This window comes from Oryx dammah, unplaced genomic scaffold (genome assembly GCF_014754425.2).
Source record: "Oryx dammah isolate SB20612 unplaced genomic scaffold, SCBI_Odam_1.1 HiC_scaffold_23, whole genome shotgun sequence".
Taxonomy (NCBI): Eukaryota; Metazoa; Chordata; class Mammalia; order Artiodactyla; family Bovidae; genus Oryx; species Oryx dammah.
Window position 1 is genome coordinate 106,869,048 of NW_024070207.1, and position 6,902 is coordinate 106,875,949.

Below are 6,902 nucleotides of genomic sequence, written 5' to 3' on the forward strand. Positions count from 1 at the left end.
CAGTCGTGTCTGACTCTTTGTGGCCCCATGAATTGCAGCACGCCAGGCCTCCGTCCATCACCATCTCCCGGAGTTCACTCAGACTCACGTCCATCGAGTCAGTGATGCCATCCAGCCATCTCATCCTCGGTCGTCCCCTTCTCCTCCTGCCCCCAATCCCTCCCAGCATCAGAGTCTTTTCCAATGAGTCAACTCTTCGCATGAGGTGGCCAAAGTACTGGAGTTTCAGCTTTAGCATCATTCCTTCCAAAGAAATCCCAGGGTTGATCTCCTTCAGAATGGACTGGTTGGATTTAGTGTAGTTCAATTCCTCAGGAATCAGAGGACTGAAGGGGAGGGAAGTATGTGAGTAGACAATGAGTAGACAGTGATTCTTGGGCTCTAATTCAGTGTATCTGAGTGTGTGACGTGCCGTTAAAGACTACTAAGTAACATTTGTCAATGATTACTGAGAGAAAGTTAATTAAAATCAAGACCACTTGATCCATACAATGAAGTTTATGAAATTTCATGGACGTGCCATGTGAGAATCAGGTAAGGTCCTTTTTAAAACGTTGACTTAGAGAGAAAGGCATATATATATATGTATTTGTGATTACCAAAGTGTCAATAATCCTAAGCCTTCTTACAGTTCCTTAATCTTCTCTTCAAAATGGTGTATGTGTGCGTGCTAAGTCGCTTCAGCCGTGTCTGACTCTTTGCGACCTCATGGGCTATAGCCCTACAGGCTCCTCTGTCTATGGGATTCTCCAGGCAAGAATACTGGAGTGGGTTGCCATGCTCTCCTCCAGGGGATCTTCCCGACCCAGGAATTTAAACTGTTTCACTGCATCTCCTGCATTGCAGGCCAATTCTTTACCCACTTAGCTACCTGGGAAGCGCATTCAGAATGGTAATAACATACAATATTCTGGAAGAAAGAGAGTAGATAAAATCCTATCACAGAGTTATCTTTGTTGTAAAACATCTGATATTTCTAAGTGACTATGTTCCACTTTGTTTTCATCTTGGGCTGTACAGCCAATATTATTTTTATTAAGAAATATCAACTGCCTTACGGTGTATCTTTGGTATTCAACTCAATTATCTACAAAGTCAAGAAACAAAAAGAGGTCATATTGAAGACTCTGCTTATTAAAAGCCATCTGGCCTTAATATCAGAACCACAACAGTGACTGGAAAATTGAATATTTTTTATTCCTTCTCAGATAATTGCAAATTTTCTTCTAGCATTAACATTGGTGGTGGTGGTTGATTGTCTTCCTTATTGCCTGACACATGTCTGTAATTTCTCAGCACATTCAATCATTCAACATATGTTTATTGACCATCCACTACATTTGGGGGGATAATCTGAGACTTCAAAGTTAAGAATACAAATAAAATACAGTTGGTGCTAGAGGAAGTTAACTATTTAAAATGCAAGGTCAGGGGTATGTTAGAAGTATGATGTATAATATTTGCTGGGAAGCAAAAATAAATAAGGTCTTGGATTCTGCCTGGGCCCTTAGATTTTCTCTCTAAAATTATACGGTTTTAAGATCTTGATTGCTAATATCAAGGGTCTACTGCAATCACACTCTGCCTTTACACCAAGATGTCAATAATGAGCCAAATACAATTTTCTGTGTTATAAAACTTTCAGTTCAGTTGCTCAGTCATGTCCAACTCTTTGCAACCCCATGGACTGCAGCACGCCAGGCCTCCGTGTCCACCACCAACTCCTGGAGTTTACTCAAACTCATGTTCATTGAGTCTGTGATGCCATCCAACCATCTCATCCTCTGTTGTCCCCTTCTCCTCCCACCTTCAATCTTTCCCAGCATCAGGGTCTTTTCAAATAAGTCAGTTCTTCCCATCAGGTGGCCAAATACTGGAGTTTCAGCTTCAGCCTCAGTCCTTCCAATGAATATTCAGGACTGATTTCGTTTAGGATGGACTGGTTGGATCTCTTTGCAGTCCAAGGGACTCTCAAGAGTCTTTTCCAGCACAATTCAAAAGCATCAACTCTTCGGCACTCAGCTTTCTTTATAGTCCAAACTTCACATCCATATATGACTACTGATTAGACAGACCTTTGTCAGCAAAGTAATGTCTCTGCTTTTTAATATGCCATCTAGGTTGGTCATAGCTTTTCTTGCAAGGAGTAAGTGTCTTTTAATTTCATGGCTGCAATCACCATCTGCAGTGATTGTGGAGCCCCCCAAAATAAAGTCTGTCACTGTTTCCCCTGTTTTCCCATCTATTTCCCATGAAGTGATGGGACTGGATGCCATGATCTTAGTTTTCTGATTGTTGAATTTTAAGCCAACTTTTTCACTCTCCTTTTTCACTTTCATCAAGAGGCTCTTTAGTTCTTCTTCACTTTCTGCCATAAGGGTGGTGTCATCTGCATATCTGAGGTTATTGATATTTCTCCCGGCAATCTTGATTCCAGCTTGTGCTTCTTCTAGCCCAGTGTTTCTCATGATGTACTCTGCATATAAGTTAAATAAGCAAGGTGACAATATACAGCCTTGATGTACTCCTTTTCCTGTTTGGAACCAGTCTGTTGTTCCATGTTCAGTTCAGACTGTTGCTTCCTGAGCTGCATACAGATCTCTCAAGAGGCAGGTCAGGTGGTTTGGTATTCCCATCTCTTTAGGAATTTTCCACAGTTTGTTGTGATACACACAGTCAAAGGCTTTGACATAGTCAATAAAACAGAAATAGATGTTTTTTTTCTGGAACTCTCACATTATCTATTGATATTTATATAATTTTGGTACTTGCCCTACCATTTCTCATTGATATATCCTACTAAGCAAACACATAACTATATATTTTTGCTATTTGGTAGTGGACATAATCTTCATCCATGATATGAACTCACCTCGATATCCCTCAGTGTTCTGCCTATTTTATATCATCTTGACTGTGTATCTTAAAAAATGTAGCTCTGATCATTGGCTTATTTTCAGGGGAAGTGGGCCTTTTAACGTTGACTAAGGGAAATGGAAAAATAAATTCCCCTTTCTAACTTTTTTATCCTTGTTTTTTTGGTGGCTAAGTCATGGATGGAATATTATAGCATGTAATAAATACATTAAATGGACAAACTAGTAAACATACCTCTTCCTCCGCCTTAACTTGTGCCTGTATGAACACAAATACACAGACACAAGAAAATACAGACTCAGTAAGTGGCCATTTATCTCACATTTCATATAAAGCAGAAAAACACTCATATTTGTTTTTTTCCCTTCTACCTTGCTTTTCTAAACAATTCAGGATATATGACAATGAGATGACACAGATATATTACTCTGTGGAGATATGCGCATTCACGACATTGGCAAGTGGTTTGAGATTGATGACATAGATCTGCTCCAGCAGTTGATCTGGCATTGTATGCTCTTCTCCTCTAATGAAAGAAGGAGCTACACATGGATCATAATTATCAAGAACTATCTGTTACTGTCAGTGACAAAAGGAAATCCCATTCAGTTTCACTGTGTGCAGTAGATATTACTGCTGAAGATTAAATAAAGGCCATGCATTGCAGATACACAAGGAATACATTAAAAATTAGCTGAGATATTTATAAGTTGCCACAATAGGAAGCAAGGGTTCATGGCATTATCCAAGGTAATGATGGTTTTGGCACTGAATATCACTTACATATTTATGCAATGGTAAGTGTTTTCCTGTTTCATAAGTTTTCTTTTTATAGAAAAAGGCAACAAGTTTGTAGTGACTGGTATTAAGTGCATTAGGGGAATTAATTAAGCAGATGAAATCTTTCTGAACATTCTCCAGCATTTAAAAAATATGCTTAATCATATGGCCATATCGTTGGCCACATAAGCTATTTTTTAAAAAATCTGAATAGGAAGCACAAATATTTTTAAATGTTTTTAGGGTTAAGAAAAGCAAAAACAAATACTGTTTTTGGCAGAGAGTAGAAATGTATGTAATTTTATCTAAGATGTATAGATTATGATGACTTATGGTTTAAAATCTCTTCAAGTTCAAAATTATTTAACTTTAATATGGAAATAGTATACAGAAATACTATTTACTACCAGATATAAATTTTCAAATATTCGTAGTAATGGACGGGAACCTGGAAAATACTGGTTGCAATTAAATTTAGATTTGGAATTGTAATCAGCTATTCACATCCTCAGCATGCAGCAAACTAGTTTTTCTATTACATTTTAAAATTATCTTAGCTATACCTATGCAAATGTTAGCAGCCTTGAGTTTATGATAGCTTAACAGTTTACTGAAGAGAAAGTCACTGATCTTCTTTCACATTAATCAGTTGTTACAGCTGATGACACTGAGCAGAAAGAACCAGAATCAAGAGCTCTGAAATTCCCAGTGCCTACTGCTTGGTTTCATTGCAGCAGCTGTTCTACTTTGTGTGAATTTAGTAGCAGGGTTTGGTCTTCTTAACCACTCCTGTAGTTGTGTATTCATGCTATTTTCTGAAGTCCACTTTCAGAGAATCTTCACTTGCTGGGTTTTGGTCTGTTTATTTACTTACTTACTTGGATGGCAATTAAAACTATGTTTCTTGTACATCTAGACACTAAATCCATATATACTTGGTAGTTAACCTTAAAAAGAGATGAGCCATCAATACATATTCTATAGAAGCATTTCAAAACAGGAGTGGAAGTGTCTGGTGTGTTTAACACAGGGCTTAACAAGGTAGTATAATATTGAAAGACATGCTGTGTTAGGTATTTTACTATTCTCATTTTACTTTATAGTATTTTTGTTTATTTCTCCTTTTGTTATTTTTCCAGACTAAGTTGCTACATGCTTTTTGTTTTCTCTGCCACTTAGAAGGCAAGACTTAATTTTTCTATTGGTAATAGGATGACTGAAATGTTTGACATTATCAAGTATTATCAAGATATGGAATTTTAGGGCACTTACATTGCTAGTGATGATGTAAATTTGCACAGTGGTTTTGTGGGAAATATGTAAAATTATTTACTTAGGCTATGCAACAACTTAATCAGTTTATTTTATCCCTGCATATATGCCTAATAGAAACAAGTGTTCATGCATGTGCAAGGCAGATATGACAGTGATCACAGAAGTTTTATTCATAATAGTTGAAAGCTGAAAACAATCTAGATGCTCTCAAGTTAAACTGTTTATATCATAAATAAATTATGATATGTTTATGCAATGGAAAAGTGAAAGTCATTCAGTCATGTCCGACTCTTTGAGACCCCATGGACTATACAGTCCGTGGAATTCTCCAGGCCAGAAGGGATCTTCCCAACCCAGGGATCAAATCCAGGTCTCCTGTATTGCAGATGGATTCTTTACCAGCTGAGCCACAAGGGAAGCCCAAGGATGTTGGAGTGGGTAACCTATCCCTTCTCCAGGGGATATTCCTGACCTAGGAATTGAACCAGGGTCTCCTGCATTCTTTACCAACTGAGCTATCAGGGAAGCTTATGCAATGGAACACTACAACAAAGAAAAGGCAGACTACCATAGGTGCAACAACGTGATTAACTTCAAAGACATAACCTTGAGAGAAAGAAGTCAGGCACAAAACAGTACACACCGTATGATTCCATTCATATGAAGTTAAAAAGGCAAACATTCTGTGGTGATAGAGAATAGGATAGTATTTATCATTGTAGAGGGACAATATTGGCTAGGCAGGGGCACAAGAGAGACTTTTTGGACACTGAAGATGTTCTCTAACTTGATGTGGATGGTGGTTACATATATAAATGTATGAAAATCTACAGAAATTAAGATTTCATTTCACAATTTAAGTAATTCATCAATTAAGAAAAATACTCTGGTAGTTTTATATAACTGTCAACAAATTTTGAGTTAATATTTCTTTATTTGACAATGCTAGGAGTTAAACTGGACCTTCTGATGTTTTCCATCCCGTACATGAAAAGAAATTAATCCATTTTCTGTAAATGTTGGTGGTACAATCTAGACTTTCAGACTCAACATTTTATCCTAATTTTTAAGCATTATTTTGTTTTCTGTTTTTCTTACTAACTTAAGACCTAAAATGCTTCTGATTTCTCTTTGTAATAACATTTATGACAATTATTTAAAATTAAATTTTTTGCTAAATGGCTTTAATAATTCTACCAGTTCATATCTCCCTTGTTCTTGAGTTTCTTTGATTCATCTCCAGATACTCCTTCAGAGTTGAGTGACCTGTTTCCTAATTTTCTGAACATGTGACACTTCATATATGAACAAAACAACTTCGAGGGATAGGATTCATTTTCATCCCAAACTGTACATACTGTTTCTTTGATTTCTTCTCTTTAGTTTAAAATAGAGAGCAGATCAGTAAGGTTTTTTCTTTAAGTTGTTTAAAAATGTTTTCAGCTTTACTGAGGAATAATTGACAAATAGAAATTGTATACTTAAGGTTAAAACATGATGGGTTAAAACATCATAATCTTTATTTTATTTATGTATTTTTATCTCTTTTTTGACCTTTGGAGATCTTTTATGCCACAATATTTCCCATGACAAAGATTTATTTTAAGTACAGTAACTCCTCTAGTTTTGTTTTAGTTTTTTTCCTCTATGAAATTCAAGTATCATTAAAAGAAACAATTTTGGTTAAAATAGCAGTTATATGATCCCATTTTGATAAAAATCACTTTATTTTTCTACTCATCTATTCTTATAGTTGTGAAGAAAGACATCTGATATGTTTGTATTTTTTTTACATTATTTTCCTCTATGGTTTATCCCAGGAGATTGGATATAGTTCCCTGTGCTGTACAGTAGGACTTTGTTGTTTATCCATTCTAAATGTAATAGTTTGCATCTATCAACCCCAAATTCCCAGCCAATCCCTTTCCCTCCCTGACCTCTTGGCAACCACAAGTCTGATCTCTATGTCT